This window comes from Ambystoma mexicanum, chromosome 9, assembly GCF_040938575.1.
Source record: "Ambystoma mexicanum isolate Mex_15411 chromosome 9, UKY_AmexF1_1, whole genome shotgun sequence".
NCBI lineage: Eukaryota > Metazoa > Chordata > Amphibia > Caudata > Ambystomatidae > Ambystoma > Ambystoma mexicanum.
The window spans coordinates 603,850,886-603,871,556 of NC_090931.1; the positions used below are offsets into that span (position 1 = coordinate 603,850,886).

The 20,671-nt window shown below is 48.4% G+C and overlaps 1 protein-coding gene across 2 annotated transcripts in view; it reads right to left on the minus strand.

The window, feature by feature from the left end:
- GOSR1 (golgi SNAP receptor complex member 1) overlaps nt 1-20,671 on the minus strand; it is a 1,161,402-nt gene that overhangs the window by 71,339 nt on the left and 1,069,392 nt on the right. The window lies entirely within an intron of this gene.

The window sequence follows — 20,671 nt, forward strand, 5'->3', positions numbered from 1 at the left end:
CAATCTGCCTGTACTTGGCGTTGAGGCGCCGATTGACAGGCTGGGCCGAGTGCAACTTGAGCCACCCCTTCTTGGCCAGGTCAACAACGTCCTTCTGCATCGGGATCCCCGTCTTGGTAGGGGGTTATAGGGTGAGGATTTCTGCCGAGACCCCCTCCTCGGGCTGTTCGACCTTGGGCTGAGGAAGGCCCAAATACTCTGCCAGCGCTGCCAGGTGTTCGTGGAAGGCCGTGGCTGAAGATGGCATGTCAGGGTCCTACTCCTCGTCTGTGTCCACCCGAGTGCTCGGAGGATCTGAATCAGGTGGAGGGGTACTGGGTGCAGTGGGCTGCGGTGTGGAGACCAGAGCCGGTGGCTGCTGCGGCAGATGTTGTGGTACTGCCTGCGGGGGTGCCGGAATCAGAGGAGCCGGCAGGGACTGCGCGGGCTGTGCTGGGGCCTGAAGCACCAGAGCCAATGTAGGAATGACTATGGGTGCCGGTGGGAGGGCCGGCGGGAACATGTCCCCGATTGTATCCTGAAGGATGGCCCCCATCTGGGGGGTTCACATCAGCGCTAGGGACCTTTAGAAGAACCTGTCTATGGAGGCTGAAGAGGTGGCAAGTGATATTAATGGAGTAGCTGTGGGCTGCTGCAGCCGGGGCACGCTCTGCCTGGGGTGCAGTGGAAACCTGCCTTGCGCTGCTGATGGATAAACTGTAGGCGACGTACCTGTTTGACACCAGTCCCACCTTGTGACTCGTTCTTTCACCCGCTCTTCTAGAGGTGGTATTGGACGAGCAGCCATCTTGTCTGGCGGGGCGCCCATTTTGTCGAGCTGCATGCCAAAGTCATGGTGCCTGGGTCATTGGGTCATTGGACCAGCCCTGTCCAAGACGCTTGGTGTTGGAACATAAGCCCTATCCCGCACCTCAGGCCTAGACCTGGAAGGCATATTACCATAGGCTGAACTGCTGGTAGTGCTGCGTCACGGCGCCCCCTCGGATATGATGCCGGTAGTAGGGTGTTGCCCCTCGGGAGTAACCCCGGTAAAAGAACCTTGCGGTCCCTCCGCACTGACACCAGAAGGATCCGGAGACCCCTAGGCCGTAAGGCCAGTAGCTGGACTAGCCTTGGTACGTATGCTGGTATGAGAACCCGAGAGGTTCCTCCCGGCCGGGGGCTTCCTTGAAAATGAGTCGCCCTTACGGGGTGCGATGGTAAATAGAGGCCTTGCCTTTGGCCTCTAGCGATGTTTGACGAAGTTCTTTAGGTCCTTCGGAGGTGATCTCTGGAAGAGCTCCCTCCACCTAGCAAGCCTGTTCTTCAGTGCACGTGGAGTCAGCGTGTCACACGTGGAAACAACCTTCCCAGCCGTGGTCGGGGCCAAGTCAGCAGAGGCAAAGGGGTCAGACGTGGGGAACAGACCCTTGCAGGCTGGACACCTGCTGAAGCCCGCTGAAGTCGACATGCGCTGGGGAGGAGCGTGGTGTCGGAGGACCAAGTACCTATTGAAAAGAAAAAGGCAAAGATAGAAGAATATCTGGGGAAGAGCGCGTGGTATTACCTGGCCGAAGCCAAACCCAGGAGCGCTGGTGAATTCGGCCCATTCCCGTCGACGCGGAAAAGGGGATTGGGAAGTGGCACCTGTGGGCGGAGTCAGGCGTGCGCATGCTCCCAGGGCCGCGCACCTGTGCACCTATAATTTAAAGGGGAAGAAGATTTTTCTAGTTAAAAAGGTTCTGTCTCCCGTCCCTCGCAAGGGACGCCCATAGGGTATGGAGGAAAGGGGACGGGATGTAAGAGTATGGAGGGGAAGAACTCTTATGCTAAACCGACCAATATAAGCTGTACTATAGATGCTACAGGACGGAGGCCGGTTTTTATATCTCTGCCCTCCGATAGCCAAAACGGGGATTGGTCCTGGCACCGGGAATTGTCTCAGATATCACTCAGGGCATCCATCAACCAGGTTTCTAATGCTCATGGCTTTGAAGTGTCTGCTCATGGACTCACATGGTTTTAATTGCTTTCTAAATAGCTCCATGTTTGAGTATTTTAATAAAAGTGATGTTATTTGTTTTGCAGGAAACATGGCTCTTGGACTGCCCAAAGATTGATGGGTTTACTATCTTAACTTGTAAAGCCAGTATATGTCTGCGAGGTCAGCCATTGGGAGGGCTGTTAATTGCCGTTAAAAATATTCCTGGGAGGGACATAACACTGGTCAAAATCTCTAATGAGGCCATGCTCATGGCTAAATTAAACATTGTAGTGAGACCGGATAGGTCAATGGAGTGACTAGGAGTAACCCTTTATTGTAATCCCCTAGCTGTCAAGGAAATTCTATTAAGGGCAGAGTTGTAAAATATTTTTGCATATTGGTTAGATTGTGAGTCCACTTTAAAAATGTTACGTGTAGGAGACCAACTGTGATTGCCCATTGTTACAGATCGATGATAAGATAATCTCCTGCACTTCCTCTGGAGCCTTGGAAAAAATTGCTATTAATATCAGAAGGGAATCCGGGAGTGTTGCCTGGTCCAAATTTATGGCTGATTGGGAGCTCATGAGAGTGAATGGCAATGTTGTAGGAGATATTCCTCTATCTCTGACTGGGTATAATTTAACAGTTTGGTCAACCATGGATTTCATATTTGTATCAGGTGCCTTGTGGGATAAGGTGGACTACTGAGAGTAATTAATAAACGATAGGAGTGACGATGCATTTCTCTTCCTAACAATGAATCTTGAAGGGGTTGGGATGCGGATTGTATGCTGCAGATGAGAAATATGGAAGTAAATGCGTCCAGGAATAGATTAAGACAGAACTGGGTTAATCCAAGCAAATTTAACAAGCTCATTTTAGGTTGGTGGAACACCGCCTCGGGAGAAGAAGGAGCCTTGTGCAGCTCCCCAAAAAACTTCTCTGTCAGCTTAAATGTCCTTAAAAGCAAATTAAAGACTGAGACTTGGAGACAACAGTCTTACATATGTATGAAAGGGCATAAACAACCTTTCAATCATGTAATTAGAACTAGGAAGAAGGTCTTGTGGCAGGAGGTGAGAAAGTTGCATAAAGGTGCTCTATCTTCGGAGAGAATGAAGGTGTACAAGGCAGGAGGATAAAGCAGTCTTATAAAAATTGGTTACAATTCTATAAAATAAAAAAAAACATATTGAGAGAAATCAAGAAGTTATGAAGAATTTGATTCAACACTATGGTACAAATATTTGGATAATAACGATCTATCTGGGTCAAGTTTCTTCACCAACTATTTATATTGCTGAATCCTCCTGGCTAAAACATTTTGTTAAACTCTTAACAGATGCGGACGCCTCTAGCTCCTCGCAGCTACTTGCTAATCCACCATCTTGGTCTATGAACTTTGATCAGGAGGAGCTATAGGAGGTGATTGCAAAACTTAGGGTGTGTGGACCTGATGGCCTCTCTAATGGTGTGTTTAGTGAGAATGCATGTCTGTGGGCTGACATGGGGAGATGAATAAATTACTTACTCATGGTAACATTCTTTCAATTGGATGTTCCTCCCACGTATTCCTCATTTTATGATAATATATTTCCAGCTTCACCTGCTTCGGAATTTGTTTTTCGACAGGGGGCGCTGTGTGCCGTCTCGTCGAGTTGATGTCCCTCGAGGGCCACCCTTCAACTGTCGACGTCATCATCAGTATAAGTAGCCCACGCAGTCCGTTGGCTTCAGTTCTGTTTTTCCCCCTTCTGAAGAGGAAATACCAGGCGTACCATAGACCGTAGGCTCAAAGAAAGCGTAAAGTGTAAGAACACGTAAATTGTACAGCGGGGTAGGCTGGGAGGGGCGATGAGGAATACGTGGGAGGAACATCCAATCAAAAGAACGCTATCAGGGGTAAGTAACTTGTTCTTCGAATGGATTGTGTCCTCCCACATATTACTCATCTTATGATAGACTCCCAAAGCAGTAATAATTTGGAGGTGCGAGTACAAATTAAATTTTGTTCCAATCATGTAATGAATAAAGGACTGCTTTTGCAAATTGTCCGCCTTGACTGGAAGATGAATCCAGACAGTAATGTCTCACAAAAGTGTGGACACGTGACCAGGTGGCCCCTGAACAAATGTCTTTGATTGGGACACCTCTTTGAAGAGCAGCAGAAGTTGCCACACCCCTTGCGGAATGTGCTCTTAGGCCTTCCAGCAGGTCCTTGCCCGCTAATCTAACACTCACCAACAGCCAAGAGGATCCATCTGGATATGGTTTGTTTTTTAACAGCTAGACTCAATTTGGGGCCAGTATAGCCAATGAATAACTGGTCATTTTGGTGAAATTTAGCCATTCTAGATATGTAAAAACAGAGTCCTTTTTGGGTCCAGTCTATGCAATTTTTCTTCCTCCTTTCCTGGATGGGATGGGGAGGGGAGGGGAACTGAAAGTTGGTAAAGTAATTTTTTGCGGCAAGTGGAAGTTGGAGACTACCTTAAGTAAGAAAGGTTTCACCTTGAGAATAACCTTGTCTTTATGGAAAACTGTATGAGGAGGTTTACAGGAAAGGGCCTGCAACTCGAATCCCCTGCGGGCTGACGTTATCGCAATAAGCAAAACTGTTTTAATGTGAAATGTTTTAATGGGCATGAGTGTAAAGGCTCAAAAGGAATGCATGCTAAAACACACCAGATTAAGATTCCATACAGACACATTGAATGGAACTGGTGGAAATACATCGAGACCTTTTAGTGATCTTAACATATGAAACCTCCTCTGAAGAGCATTTGAAAATAGATGGCACCGCCAGGTAACCTTTAATTGTTCCAATCTGGAGACCCATATTAGCCAGATGTAACAAAAAGGAAAGCACTGTAGGTGTGTCACATAGAAAGGGATCCACATTCTTATTCCTGCCTCAGCTGCTGAACCTGTTCCAACGGCAGCAGTACAAAGATTTTGTTGTTGGCCTTTTGGCGGAAAGCAAAATCTCCATTAAGTCATCCGGGAGGTCCCAATCCTTGTATCTCAGTCTTTCAGAAACCATGCGTGAAGGCTGAGAGTCTTGACCTCTGGATGGAGAACCCGACCTTCCTCTTGCGAAAGAAGAACCTCTTTTTTGTGGAAGACACATTGGAGGGCAGATGGACATGTCCAGAAGGTCCGGGTACCACGTCCTCCTGGCCCAATCCGGCCAAATTAAGATCATGGATTTCCAAAACTTTCTCAACCTCCTGATCATGTGAGGAATGATGGGGAATGGAGGAAACGCATACAGGAGTGGAAATTTCCAGTCCACTACGAACGCATCTCCTCGAGCACCTCTTGGGGGAAATTCCCTGGAGCAGAACAGTTTGCACTTCCGGTTGACACTAGTTGTGAACAGATCTGCTTGAAGGGTTCTCCAAAGGGGGAAGATCTCTTAAAGGACTTGCTGAGCTAGATCCCACTCGTGGGAGACTGTGCTCTGCCTGCTCAGTGCATCCACCGCCGTGTTCTCCTCTCTGGCAAGGTGAGCTGCTGATAGGCAGATTCCCTCTTGAATTGCCCAGAACCAGAGCTGCATTGCCTCTCTGCACAGTGGTAGTGACCCTACACCACCTCTCTTGTTGAGGTAGTACATGGCCACCGTGTTGTCTGTAATTATCAAGACATTCTTTCCCCGCACAGAGGGCAGAAAGGCCTTCAGCACTAGTCTGATTGCCCTCGGCTCCAAAAGGTTGATGTTTAGTTTGGACTCTGATGGAGACAAATGACCGCTGATTGTCAGATCATTGGTGTGGGCTCCCCACACAGTCAGTGAGGCATCAGTCACTATTGTTATCTCCGGTCCGGCCATGGCTGCCAAAAAGATTCTCCCTTGAGAATGTTGTCCTTCCAAGCCCACCACAGAAGGTCCTGAGAGACTCTGCTCTGAACTTTCAGGTGGTCCGACATTCTGCCAGAAAACTGGGACCATTGAGTCCGGAGAGCCCATTGGAGGGATCTCATTCTTTTCTTCACTTTTCAGCCATTTATAGTGCGGACCTTGGACCTAGGGGCATTAGGGCGCAGATAAGTTCACAAAACAAGAAAGGTGGTTCAGCTATCCGCTGGGAATAGCTATGGGGCTGAGTTATTGAAGTCACAAGCACTGGTAATTAAGTAAATAATAGGCTTTTTAGATCTTTCTTGAATGCTGTCAGGGAGGAATGGCTTCTTAAGGTTAGTGGGAGCCGAGTCCAAAGCTTGGTTGCCACCAGAAAGAAGAACAAGTTACTTCTTACCTGGTAACGTTCTTTCGACGGGATGTTCCTCCGACGTATTCCTTATCTTTGATAATACGTTTCCAGCTTGCTGGCCTCGGAAATTTTTTCTGTAGAGGGCGCTGCGCGTCGACGTCCACCGAGTCGATGTACCTTGACGACCACTGTATCGGCGCCGACGTCACCATGCCCATAAATAGCCACGCGCTGCATCCGTTGCTCAGTTCCGTTTTGTAGCATAAGAAAAGACATGCCTGAATCGGTTAGTAACCTTGAAGGAGCGAAAGCTGCAACCACAAGGGAAGTTATCGCTGCGGGGATGGATGGGAGGGGCGATAAGGAATACGACGGAGGAACATCCCGTCGAAAGAACGTTACCAGGTAAGAAGTAACTTGTTCTTCGAAGGGATTGTGTCCTCCGACGTATTCCTTATCTTTGATAGACTTCCATAGCAGTGGTATGTAATTGGAGGAGGGAGTGATAGTGTTATGTATCCCTTTAGGGATGGACCGAATGTAATACGGCCTTGTCAAATCTGGTCTCTTGAGCAGTGGAGGAATCCAGATTGTAAAATTTTGTGAATGTATGTGCGGACGACCATGTGGCAGCCGCACATATGTCCCGGACCGGTACCCCTCTCTGGAGAGCCGAAGAGGCTGCGATACCCCTGGTTGAATGAGCCCTGAGATTTTGGGGTGGCTCTTTCCCTGCTAGCCTATAACATTCCAGGATGGCCAAAATAATCCACCTGGAGATGGTTTGCTTTGTTATGGGTAGTCCCAACTTGTGACCTGAGTATCCTACAAACAGTTGGTCTGCTTGCCTGATCCTAGCCATTCTGCTGATGTAAACGCTGAGAGCTCACCTTTCCTCCTCTTTCCCCGGATGGGGAGGAGGGTAGAATGAAGGCAAGGTAATTTTCTGAGTAATATGGAATTCAGAAACCACCTTTGGGAGGAAATTAGGCTTCACCTGTAGGACAACCTTGTCCTTGTGGAAGATTGTATGTGGGGGTTTACAGGAGAGAGCTTGTAGCTCACTCACTCTCCTAGCAGATGTCAGTGCTACCAGTAGGACAGTTTTAAGCGTGAGAAATCTCAATGCGCAAGAGTGAAGAGGTTCGAATGGAGTGCCCATTAAGAAGTTTAAGACTAAATTTAAGTCCCATAATGGAACCTGGAATGGTTTTGGAGGGTAAACATTAGTTAGACCCTTGAGAAATTGTACCACTAGAGGAATTTTGAAATAAGATGGTTCCTCCGCAGTGCGCTTAAAGATAGAAAGCGCTGCTAGATAGCCTTTTACAGTGCCAACTTGAAGGCCTGAGTTTGCCAAGTAGAGTAGAAACGATAACACTGTTGGTGTACCACATGAAAAAGGGTTGACATTCTCTTCCCTACACCAGCTGCAAAACTTGTTCCAACGGCAGCGGTATAAAGACTTTGTTGCTGGTCTTCTGGCAGAAAGCAACACCTCCATGACGCCATCAGGGAGATCCCAATCCTTGTACCTCAACCTTTCAGAAGCCAAGCGTGAAGGTTGAGGGTTCTGGTGTCTGGATGGAGAACCTGACCTCCCTTCTGCGAGAGAAGATTCTCTTTGAGTGGAAGACGGATTGGAGGGCAGATGGACATATCTAGAAGGTCCGGGTACCACGTTCTCCTGGCCCAATCCGGGGCTATTAGGATCATGGTTTTCCGGAATCTTCTCAACCTCCCGATCATTTGAGGAATAACAGGGACTGGTGGGAACGCGTAAAGGAGTGGAAACTCCCAGTCCACTACGAACGCATCTCCTAGAGCTCCTCTCAGGGGAAATTCCCTTGAACAGAACAGATCGCACTTCCTGTTGGTGCTTGTGGCGAACAGATCCACCTGAGGGGATCCCCAAAGGGCGAAGATCTCTTGAAGGACTTCCTGAGCTAGCTCCCACTCGTGGGAGACTGTGCTCTGCCTGCTCAGAGCGTCCGCTGTCAAATTCTTCTCTTCGGCTAGGTGGACTGCTGATAGAGAGATTCCTTCCCGAATTGCCCAAAACCAGAGCTGCATTACCTCTCTGCACAGTGGCAGTGATCCTATGCCTCCTCTTTTTCTTGTTGAGGTAGTGCATGGCCACCGTGTTGTCCGTCATTATCAGGACATTTCTCCCCTGTACTGATGGCAGGAAAGCTTTCAGCGCTAGTCTGATCGCTCTCAGCTCTAATAGGTTGATATGTAGTCTGGACTCCGATGGAGACCAACGACCGCTGATGGTCAAGTCGTTGGCATGGGCTCCCCACCCTGTGAGCGAGGCGTCTGTGACTACTGTTATCTCCGGCCATAGTTGCCAAAACAGTTCTCCTTTCAAGATGTTCTCTGGATAGGCCCACCATTGAAGGTTGTGGGCTACCTTGTCCGGAATCCGGAGGAGGTCTGTCATTCTCCCTGAGAATTGTGACCACTGACTTCTCAGTGCCCACTGAAGAGATATCATTCTCAGGCGAGCCTCTGGCACAAGGAAGATGCAGGATGCCATGAGGCCTAGCAACCTCAAAAAGTCGAAGGCTGGGAAGACGCTGGGCATTTTGAAACTTGGTGACCATCTGTAGAATATCTTGAGCCCTCACCTCTGGTGGCGAGGCTTTTCCCAGGGAAGTGTCCAGGACCGCTCCAATGAACTGGAGTCTCTGAGATGGTATCATCTGTGACTTCTTTAAATTGAGGGAGAAGCCCAGTCTGTGAAGGAAGAGGCAGACATAATCTAGCTAGGTCTGGGCCTGCTCCGAAGATACGGCCCTGATCAGCCAATCGCCTAGGTAGGGGTAGACGTGGATCCCTTCCCTCCTTAGACTCGCCGCCACTACCGACATCAGCTTGGTGAAGACCCTCGGGCAGTGGTCAGCCCAAATGGCAGAACTCGAAATTGAAAATGAGAGTTGCCAATTGCGAACCTCAGGTATTTCCTGTGCTTGAGATGGATTGGCACATGGAAATAAGCATCCTGAAGGTCCAGAGATACCAGCCAGACCTGAAGCTGGAGGGCCTGAAGGATCTGAGAGAGAGTTACCATCTTGAACTTGTCCTTCCTGAGGAACTTGTTCAATTCTCGTAAGTCCAGGATGGGTCTCAGTCCTCCGTCCTTCTTTGGTATGAGAAAGTAGGGGGAGTACCAGCCCTTGTTCCTGTCCGCTACAGGTACCGGTTCCATGGCACCTTTCTCTAGCAGGTCCATAATTTCCTGCAAGAGGAGCGGATCTAGAACTTTTAGGGAGCTGTTCCCCGGTGGATGACTCTGAGGGATGTGTAGAAAGGGTAGGCAGTAACCTTGGCAACTGTCTCCAACGCCCAAGCATCTGACGTTATAGCCTGCCATTCCGTCAGATGGTGAGTTAACCTGCCCCCTACAGGTGTCTTGTGTATGAAGGCCTCAGAGTGGTTTGGGGGCGGCTGATGCAGATGCCGAGGGTAAAGAGGCACCTGCTGCTGCTGCGGTCTTAGTACTTTTGATCCGTCCACCTCGGGTGGATCTCCTTTGGCCTCTTTGAGCCGGCTGTCCTCTGCCTTTCCCGAATGCAGAATAATAGCGAAAGGACTTTCCTCTTCCAGAGGTTCCTGAGGGGCGAAAAGGAGTTTGGCGGATAGCAGCTCCTAAGGATTTTGCTGCTGCTTTAGAAGTCTAACTTTTCCAGACTGTCACCAGCCTCTTTCCCGAATAATGAAGAGCCGTCAAAGGGCATATTCAAAAGTCTGGCCTGTACACATCAGGGGCAAAGCCCGACTTTCGCAACCATGCATGCCTGCGGATTGTTGTACTTGGCGCCATGGCCCTGCTGATACTGTCAGCGGAATCGATGTCCATTTGAAGTGATTCGCACATGGCATCTTTGCCATCTTTAATGATGTTAAGGAAGGCTTCCTTTTCCTCTCCTTCGGGTATGCAGTCAGCCGCCGATGAAGCACACTCCCATAGTGTGTGACTGAACCTGGCGAGCGTACAGGTGCCGTTGATGGACTTCAACGCCATACTACAGGCAGAGAAGACCTTCTTTGCCATAGAGTCGTACCTCTTGTCATCCCTATCTTGTGGGACAGTAGGGTAAGCAGTCCTACTGCTGGATGAAGTTGCCGCTTGAACCACCAGGCTCTCTGGGGTCGGGTGTTTTGACAGGTATTCAGGGTCAGCAGCCGCTACCCTATACTTTGTCGACAATCTTTTATTGACTGCTGGGATAACTTCAGGAGTTTTCCAATTGGATGCAATTTTACGTTGTAGGGCTGCATGGAAGGGGACCACCGGGTCCTCCTGTGGGCCTTTGTCCAATATATCTGTCAGATCATCCTGTTGGAAAACAGGTGAAGGCGCAGACCAACCCATAAACTCAATTATTCTTGCCATCAGGGTTCTATATGGTGTTTCGGCATGTTCCCCTGGGTCTGGCTTTACAAATTCCACTTCTGGGGAAGTGTCAAGTCCACTTGCCTCATGAAGTGACTCCTGTAGTTCCTTCAGCCTTCTTTCTTCAGAGGTGAAATCCTCTGCAGTAGGCAGTGTGGTTCTTTGTAAACCAAATGTTTCCTGGTCAGAGTCTTCCCCTTCTTCATAAATTGAAGAAAGACCAGGGTATTCTGATCTCTGAAATGGAGTAAAGCCCATCTCTAGGGCCGAAGGAGCTAAACTCGTCGTTATTGGACGAGAAAATGTCGATGTCGACACCGATGTAACCGGCTTCGAAGGCGCCGAAAACGGCGTCGAAAAAACTGGAAGAGGTCTCAAGAACTCGAGAGGATCGGGATCCTACTCGAGGGCATCGACGACGGTCTCTGCGTCGTGCCGGAGGCCCTTGAAATCACTGTTGGCTGTGGAGCCTTGGTCCTCTCTTTCATCGACGATGGCGTTGAGTCGATCGACCGATGCGTCGAGGAACCCTTCGACGACGGTGTCGAAGACGGTGCCTTCTTACCCGATGGCTCAAGGCGCTCTCGGGTGGAATGTTTCGCCGGGTGCTGCGACTCACGGCGTTTTGATTTTTTGGGTTTTTCACCCGGGGTATCACCCTCAGCTGTCTTCGAGGGGGTCGAGGCCGCGTTCTCGAAGACGCTTAACATTTTCTTTCTGAATTCCTCCCACTCAGCTTGAGAACTGTGTTTGGTGGGACAGGAAACTCTTTCTGGGGACACAGAAGACGACGAGGAATGGGACCTTCGACGTCTCTTTTTTGAGTGTCTAGATCTCCACGAATGGTGGGAGCTGCTTCGAGATCTAGAGTGGGAGTGTTTTCGACGGCGAGGAGACGAATGCCTCGACTCAGCCAACGAAACCTTTGAGGAGGATTTGGCTGACTTACCTCTCTCGAGTTTCCCCTTTCGCTCCTTCAGGGCTTTCGCCGTCATGGACATGCAGTCCTCACACTCCGAACAATGGTGCTCGGACCCCAAGTACCATAAACAGACCCTGTGTGGATCCGTTATTGACAATTTTTTTACCGCAGTCTCGACATTTCTTAAAGCCGGATCGCAGCGTTGTCGGTTCTGATGAAGAAGCCATCGAGAACGATAAGGAATATTCGAGTCGAAATAGATATTAAACCTGACTGAACTGAGCAAAGATGTTCCGAGGCCCCACGAAGCGCAGAAAAACGGAACTGAGCAATGGACGCAGCGCGTGGCTATTTATGGGCATGGTGGCGTCGGCACCGATACGGTGGCCGTCGAGGGACATCGAGTCGGCGGACGTCGACGCGCAGCTCCCTCTACAGAAAAGATTTCCGAGGCCAGCAAGCTGGAAACATATCATCAAAGATAAGGAATACGTCGGAGGACACAATCCCTTCGAATGCCCCGTTCTCAGCTTTCTTTGTTCTACTACGTGGAAGGAACAGATAGTTTTGACCGCAGGACCCAAGCGCCCTGCCATTGACTTTCTCCATAATGTGGGCCTGCGAATATGACGACATAAGGCCAAGTCTACATTTAAATGTAATAACCAATAATGTTAACTTGGCGTGAGCCACAACAGGAAGCCAATGCAGGGAGCGCATGGCCACTGAAACATGATCGCAGCGGGATAGGCCAACTACAACTCTGACTGCCCCGTTTTGCACAATCTGAAGTCTGTTTGAGTCCATCTTGCAAAGACCAACCAAAAGACTACTGCAGTAATCGATCTTTGCCCCAATAAAGGCTCTAGCAATAGTTTCGGCGTTAGCTTGTGAAATAAGGGGTCTCAAGTGGGACAGTATTGGCTCAGTAAAACGGAAGACAGCCATGCTGCCAAGTTATAACAATCTCTGTCAGACATAGGGTTCGAACAACAAGTTTTTGTTCCTACCCACCACCTCGGCCACACGTACAGGAGTGGAAATTTCCAGTCCACTACGAACGCATCTCCTCGAGCACCTCTTGGGGGAAATTCCCTGGAGCAGAACAGTTTGCACTTCCGGTTGACACTGGTTGCGAACAGATCTGCTTGAAAGGTTCTCCAAAGGGGGAAGATCTCTTGAAGGACTTCCTGAGCTAGTTCCCACTCGTTGGAGACTGTGCTCTGTCTGCTCAGAGCATCCACCGCCGTGCTCTCCTCTCTGGCTACGTGAACTGCCGATAGGCAGATTCCCTCTTGAATTGCCCAGAAGCAGAGCTGCATTGCCTCTCTGAAATATTTTTTGTGACAAATGGAAGTCCGAAACTACCTTTGGTAAGAATGAAGGTTTAACTTTAAGGACTACCTTATCCTTATAAAAAATAGTATATGGTGGTCTGCATGAGAGAGCCTGAAGTTCACTAACCCTGCGGGCTGATGATAGGGCCACAAGAAGGACAGTTTTTAGTGTTAAAAGCCTCAATGGACATGAGTGCAGAGGATCAAAAGGTATGCAAGTCAAGAATTATAATACTAAATTTAAGTCCCAAGTTGGGACATGAAAAGGTATTGGAGGGTATACGTTAGTAAGTCCTTTTAAGAATTGAATTGTTAGTGGTATTTTGAAATATGAAACCTCTTCTGAGGTGCGCTTGAAAATGGACAGCGCAGCAAGGTATCCTTTGATTGTTCCTATCTGGAGTCCCAGATTGGCTAGAAGTAATAGAAAAGACAGCACTACTGGAGTGCCACATTGAAAAGGGTCCACATCCTTATCTTTGCACCAGTTACTAAACCTGTTCCAGCGACATCGATACAAAGATTTTGTTGCTGGCCTTCTGGCCGAAAGCAAGACTTCCATTACGTCATCCGGAAGATCCCAATCCTTGTATCTCAACCTCTCAGAAACCATGCGTGAAGGTTGAGTGTCTTGACCTCTGGATGGAGAACCTGACCTTCCTCTTGTGAGAGAAGATCCTCTCTTTGCGGAAGATGTATTGGAGGGCAGATGGACATTTCTAGAAGGTCCGGGTACCACGCCCTCCTGGCCCAATCTGGAGCAATTAGGATCATGGTTTCCTGAACTTTCTCAACGTCCTGATTACTTGAGGAATCACGTGGACTGGGGGAAACGCATACAGCAGCGGATAATTCCACTCCACTACGAATGCGTCTCCCAGAGCTCCTATTTGAGGAAATTCCCTTGAGCAGTACTGATCGCACTTCCGGTTGATCGCGGTGGCGAACAGATCCACTTGAGGGTTTCCCCAAAGGGCGAAGATCTCCAGAAGGACTTCCTGAGCCAACTCCCACTCGTGGGAGACTGAACTCTGCCTGCTCAGAGCGTCTGCCGCCATGTTCTTCTCTCCGGCTAGGTGAATTGCCGATAGAGCGATTCCTTCTTTCATTGCCCAGAACCAGAGCCGCATTGCCTCTCTGCAAAGTGGTAGTGACCCTACACCTCTTCTCTTGTTGAGGTAGGACATTGCCAATGTATTATCCGTCATTATCAGGACATTCTTTCCCTGTACAGAGGGCAGAAAGGCCTTCAGCGCTAGTTTGATTGCCCTCAGCTCCAAAAGGTTGATGTGTAGTTTGGACTCCGATGGAGACCAACGACCGCTGATTGTCAGATCGTTGGTGTGTGCTCCCCACCCTGTGATTGAGGCGTCCGTCACTACTGTTATCTCCGGCCATGGTTGCCAAAAAGACTCTCCCTTGAGAATGTTGTTGTTGCAAGCCCACCATAGAAGATCCTGAGCAACTGCGCTCAGGACTTGCAGAAGATCCAATATATTCCCTGAGAACTGGGACCACTGAGTTCTGAGTGTCCATTGAAGGGATCTCATTCTCAACTTGGCCTGTGGTACTAGGAAAATGCAGGATGCCACGAGGCCGAGCAACCTGAAAAAATCGAAAGCCGGTAGATGTTGGGCATTCTGGAATTTTGTTACCATCTGCTGGATGTGGAGAGCTCTCACTTCGGGAGGCGAGGCTTTTCCCGAGGAAGTGTCCAAGACTGCTCCGATAAACTGGAGTTTCTGGGATGGTATCATGTGGGACTTATTGAAATTGAGGAGAAGCCCAATTTGTAGAGGAAGTGGCAGGTGATCGAAAGATGTTCCTGAGCTTGTTTTGGAGAACTTGCTCTGATCAACCAGTTGTCCAGGTAGGGATATATGTGATTACCTCCTCTCCTGAGACTTGCTGCCACAACCGCCAACAGTTTGGTGAAAACCCTCGGGGCAGAGGTCAACCCGAATGGCAGAACTCGAAACTGATAATGAGCATTGCCAATTGCGAACCTCAGGTACTTTCTGTGTTTTGGATGGATTGGCACATGAAAGTAAGCATCCTGAAGGTCCAATGATACCAACCAATCTTGGAGTTGGAGAGCCTGAAGGATCTGAAAAAGAGTCACCATCTTGAACTTGTCCTTCCTGAGGAACTTGTTCAAGTTTCTCAAGTCCAAGATGGGTCTCAGTCCTCCGTCCTTTTTTGGAATGAGAAAATACGGGGAGTACCAACCCCTGTTCCTCTCCGCTACAGGTACCAGTTCTATGGCACCTTTCTCTGGCCGGGTTAAAATTTCCTGCAACAGGAGCGGATCTGGAGTTTTGACGGAGTTGGCTCCCGGTGGATGATTCTGAGGCCTTTTTAGGAAGGGGAGACAGTAACCTTGGGCTACTGTTTCCAGTGCCCAAGCATCTGAGGTAATGCCCCGCCATTCCTTCAGATGCTGGAAGATCCTGCCTCCCCACTGGTGTTTTGTGTAACAAGGTCTCGGAGGGATTTGGAGGCAGCTGCAGGAGTGGCTGAGGGTACAGGTGCTGCTCCTGAGGCTGATTTAGCATCTCTTCCTCGTGCTCCACGAGGGAAGTTTCTTTTGCCCCTTTGAGAAGCCTGTCCTCTTCCTCTACCAAAAGAGGAGTAGAATCGAAAAGAACGACCACTCCAGGAAGATGAGCCGGAATAGGGTTTTAGAGGCTGGCGCATAGAGGCGCTAAGCGATTTAGCTGCCGATTTCGAGGTCAGAAGTTTTTCATCAGCCTTGCTGCCAAACAGCCTTGAGCCATCAAAGGGCATGTTAAGGAGTCTGGCTTGCACATCTGGTGCAAACCCGACTTCCTCAACCACGCAAATCTGCGTAGCACAACGCTTGCAGCCATGGACCTGCTGATACTATCAGTAGTATCCAGTCCAGACTGGAGACATTCCCCCATTGCCTCCTTCCCGTCTTTGACTATATTCAGGAAGCCTTGCCTTTCCTCGCCTTCCAAAATATGATCAGCCGCCGCCGAAATACAGTCCCACAGGGTATGGGTAAACCTGGCCAGGGTACAGGTGACATTTGTCGATTTAAGGGCCATACTGCCCGACGTGAAAACTTTACGTGCCCATGCGTCAACTTTTTTATCCTCTCTATCTGGAGGAATAGTGGGATATTCAGTCTGTTTTGATGTAGATGCTGCCTGAATGCCTAGACTTTCTGGAGTTGGATGCTTATTTAAGTATTCAGGATCCATTCCAGCTGGTCTATATTTTTTTGGAAAAGTGCTATCTGCAGCAGCAATACTCTCAGGTCTATCCCAGTTTTTCTCCATCGTCCTCTGAAGAGCCCTGTGAAAGGGGAAAACTGGATCTTTTTGAGGCCCTCTGACAATTATATCCGTCATGTCATCCTGTTCAAAAACGGGTGAAGTGTTACCCCAACCCATATATTCTATTACTCTGGTCATAAGAACCCTGTACCCAGCATCTGCATGCTCTGCAGGATCAGGTCTGGCAAACTAATTCTGGGGAGGTGTCAATTTCCACTGGCAGAATGTAGAGTATCACTCGGGTCTCTTATTCTAGATTCCTGGTCAATAAGTTCCTCAGGAACTTGCTGTGTACCATAAGAGACTCCAAAAGGAGTAACTTCGTCTTCTTCTTAGCCAGATTCCTCATAAATTGAGGACATGGACTTAAAAAAGTCTGACCTGGGCAAAGGAGTGAATCTCCTTTCTTCTTCTGCCATACGCGTCGAAGGGATTGATAAATCCTTCGAAGTTGTCGAAGGAGTCTTCGAAGATGACTTCGACACGGGCTTCGAGGTTGTTTTTGGTTTTGGTGCCGCCACGGTCGACGCCGCCTGCGTCGATGAAGTCGTCGAAGCCTTCGACGACTTGTTTTTCTTGCATGGCACCGGAGAAGTGCTCGACTCTCGAAGAGTCTTCGACGGCTTGGCGTCGACTCGAGTTTTTTTAATATCCTCGACACTACTGGTTTTTACCATTGTAGTCTTGGACTTCCCTTTGTTGTCCAATGGAGGGATCTTAGGGGTATGGCTTTTTCGAGGTTCTTTCGAGGGGGTCAGAGCCCCGTTCTCGAAAACCTCAATCATCTTTTTACGGAATTCTTCCCATTTACTGGGAGAATCCGATTTTGTCGAACATCGAATTTCTTCGGTCGACTCTGAAGATCATGATGATGAGGGAGATCTATGTCTCCTCTTCATTTTTTAGACGATGACTAAGAGTGTCTCGATCCACTCCTAGATCGAGATCTCTTGGAGTGCCTATGGCGATCCGATTCCTTCGAATCAGTCGCTTTCTTATGTTTTTTAGATGTAGCCTTCTTAGAGGCTTCTGTCCCCACTGACAGTTTACCTCTCCTCTCACGAAGAGCTTTCTCGGTTATGGATTGGAAGGAACCGCAGTCGTCGGTTCTGTGACTGGAACCGAGACACCAGAGACAAACCCGATGGGGATCCGTGATCGACATTTTTGATCCACAATCTACACACTTCTTGAACCCAGTCTTGGGTGTCGAAGGAGTCGAAGATGACGACATTTTCTTCACAGAAAATCTGAAGTGCGCCGTTCTCGATAGCAAAGCGATCGGAAAAAAGGAACTGTAGCAACGGGCGCGGCTCGAGCTATTCATACCATCGGTGACGTCGACAGAGTACGGAGTCCGTCGAGGGACAATCGACGCCACGACCTCGAGCACAGCGCCCTCTGCCGAAAGAATTTATTTTCTGAAGCAGCGAAGCTGGAGACAACGAGTTATCATAAGATGAGGAATACGTGTGAGGACACAATCCATTCGAAATGGAGTTACAGGTAAGAAACTACTCCCTTCTCCAGCATTGGATCCTTCATGGATTCACATGCTGTGAATAGATTACAAAGCAGTACAACTAACGTGTGGCGGTATGTCACAGGCAAACCAACAAATAGCATTTTATCACATACATGAGACAACAAACCCAGCAAATTTTAGTTCATGAAATGCTGATAGCACTTTCGGGATTAAGTGCGGGTTAGTAGCCAGGAGAGCCTTGTCCTTCATAAACCTGAGATAAGGCAGATCAATTACCAGTGCTTGCAATTCTGACACCCGCCTGGCCGAGGTAATTTCCACTAGAAAAGCAACCTTCCACGATAGGAACTTCAAGGAAGCCATCGACATGGGTTCAAAAGGAGGTTTCATCAAAGCCGAAAGGACTACATTGAGGCGCCACACCGGTGCAAACCTCTTCACCGGCGGAAATGTACGAACAACCCTTTCAGAAAATGTTTCACCAAGTGATCTGTCACGATTTGACTCCCCTTCCCCAAACTCCTCCTCACCTCCTTCTTCAAATGTCTTCTCCAACATGGATGCTTCCTTTTTCTTCTTAGTCTTAGTGGTTTCTGTTGGCTTCTTTTCCTTTTTCTGACGTAGACAGGAACGTGCTCCTTCGGTGGCCACCTTGATCTGGATTGAGTACAGATGTTGGGGATACCTGAGGAGCACGCCCTTAATGCAGGGAAAAAGCCCAAAGGCAGAAAAAACCCTGATAGGTGTTATGGTCCTTCTTCAAATATGGTGAGCGGTATGGTTGAATCGCCGAATGAGACACTTCCTCTTTAAGAAGAGATGGCTGAAGATTCCCTCTGCCGGCAGCAACCCAAAGAATCCAATTGACAGGGTTACAAGCAAATGTCCATCGTAACCCTGGGTAAGGTGACCGTAGTTCCCGATCCTCGAAGACCCACGGATACCAGGTGGTCTCCTAATGCAGCAAGTGGCGGATTCCAGGTAGGGAGAGAAGGAGGTAAGTATATTTACGGAACGTAGATGAGGCGTTCCGGAACCAGTACCAGGAACGGTGATTGGAATAAAGCAGATGAAAAAACAGGATAGAATGAAAACAAACAGAATAAGCGAGCGAAAAAGGAAACAAACTGAGAAAGAAAAATCACGAAACCGAAGAGACGGTAAAGAAACAGAGCGAGGGAGAGTAACTGAGATCAGTCGAAGCCCACAAACACGGAAGTAGCATTAACCGGTAAATTGGTTAATACTATGTGCGAAAAAAGGAAAGCAGAAAGTAATACCCGTTACTTTACCTGAACTTGAAAACACCGAAAGTGATAGAATAAGATAGAACTTAGGTAGGAAGGGGGTAACGAGACACGGAGCACAGCTCCGTAGGGCAAGTCAACTTTAGAGAAAGAGACTGGCAGCGCACGTAACAAACGATGATACAACGCGCAGAGCGCCAGGTTGGTCTGTTTATAGTTCCGGCGGCCATCTTGGAAATAGACTAGGCCATCAAAATGGAACAGCGGGAGTCATGTTAGTAGTACTTCCAATGATGCCGAACTTCCAGGGTTGGTGCATGACAGTATGCCCCCTTCGATACCTGCTTCCTCCCGGCTTCCCTGGATATAGTCTGTGGAAACGTTGAACAAGTATGGGAGCATGCACATGGGATTTAGGTTCCCATGTTCTTTCTGCAATGGGGTAACCCTTCCAATGGACTAAGTATTGAAGAGTGCCCGTTCTGTAACGAGAATCTACCAATCTAGCCACCTCATATTCTTCTGGTTCATCACGAGGCACAAAGATTGGTCTTCTTTGGGTTCTTTCATATGGGTCCTCTTTATGAGTCTTGAGTAGAGAAGAATGAAAGACTGGGTGTACTCTGCTCAGAGCACGGGGTAGTTGTAGCTTGAAAACTACCGGATTGATCTTGGATAGAAATCGATAGGGACCAATGTATCTTGTGGCAAATTTACCCATATGAGTCCATCGGGGTAAATACCGTGTAGAGAGCCAGACTTGATCTCCTGGTTTCCATAAGGGAGTAAGGCTTCGTTTGGATCTGCAGACACCTTGTATCTCTTCTTGCTGTCTTCTAAAGCTTGCAAAGCTTCTTTATGTGAGACTCTGAGATTTGTTAGCATCTCTTCTATGGCTGGAGTGGTGGTCTTGGTACTTGGAGAGAAGGCTTTTGGTAAGTGGTGTGGGTTATACCCATAGGTACATTGAAAAGGACTTCTTCTGATAGCTGTATGATACGTATTATTGTAGGCAAACTCTGCCATTGGTATCAAAGAAGCCCAGTCATCTTGTTTTCTGTTGCAGAAACACCGAAGATACTGCTCTAAGTTGGCATTCAGTCTCTCGGTCTGTCCGTTAGATTGAGGGTGATAACCCGAGGACAGAGCCTTCTGTATTCCTAGTTGATGACAGAGAGAATCCCAAAACTTGGAGGTGAATTGTGTACCTCTGTCAGAGATTATTGTCCTAGGTAAACCATGTAGTCTTACTATTTCTCAAAGAAATATGGTAGCAGTCTCAGAGGCTGAAGGAACTCCTGGTAATGCTATACAGTGGGCTAACTTTGTGAAGGAGTCTATCGTCACCAGGATTACTGTTCTACCGTTTGAAAGGGGTAGATCCACTATGAAGTCCATAGAAAGAACTTCCCACGGACGTGAGGGTGATTCAGAATGATGGAGACCCAGTGGTCTTTGACGAGGTGTCTTGTTGATAGCACATATAGGACAAGTAGAGACATAGGAGGTGATGTCCTTTCGCATAGACGGCCACCAGAAGCTCCTGGACATCAGCTCACAAGTTGCCTTTTCACCTTTATGTCCGGCTAATGGTAGATCATGACACAAGCTGATGTCTTGTCTACGAAGAGCGGATGTTGGTAGATACATTGCAGACTGGTGAAACCATAATCTGTCTATCTCCTGTAGGTAATAGGCTTGTCTTTCTTCCTGCGTGAGTCCTTCCAATCCACTATGGACTTCTTGAAGAAAGAGATTTGTGATCAATTGAAAATGATGCTTCGGGAGGACACAC